The 343-nt window shown below is 33.8% G+C and overlaps 1 protein-coding gene across 2 annotated transcripts in view; it reads right to left on the minus strand.

Moving 5' to 3' along the window:
* LOC107576332 (formin-binding protein 1-like) overlaps positions 1-343 on the minus strand; it is a 6,700-nt gene that overhangs the window by 3,810 nt on the left and 2,547 nt on the right. The window lies entirely within an intron of this gene.

Consider the following 343-nt stretch of genomic DNA (forward strand, 5'->3'; position numbering starts at 1 on the left):
GACCACGATTTAACTAAAACAAGGGAACAAATTAATAAGCCCTGAGAGCAATTTCTTAATTGCGCTAGTAATTTCAAAACTACAGTGCCAAATGTACACAGCAATTAACCCATGATAAACTAACAGTGTGAAACACGGAACAAGATAATCCAGGGTTAAAAATAACTATGATAACAAGTGTGAAAAGCCTAAACACACACATATGGCATACATGCTTAAATGAGCTGTACAGTTACAAAATGAACTGAAAAATGACGATAAAAAACACATAGGATTGTTTGTAGGATGACTTATAATATGCATGATTTGTTGGCAAGAGTAATTCAGTGTTCTTGGTTGAACT

Source organism: Sinocyclocheilus grahami, unplaced genomic scaffold (genome assembly GCF_001515645.1).
Source record: "Sinocyclocheilus grahami isolate Dianchi unplaced genomic scaffold, SAMN03320097.WGS_v1.1 scaffold3519.1, whole genome shotgun sequence".
NCBI lineage: Eukaryota > Metazoa > Chordata > Actinopteri > Cypriniformes > Cyprinidae > Sinocyclocheilus > Sinocyclocheilus grahami.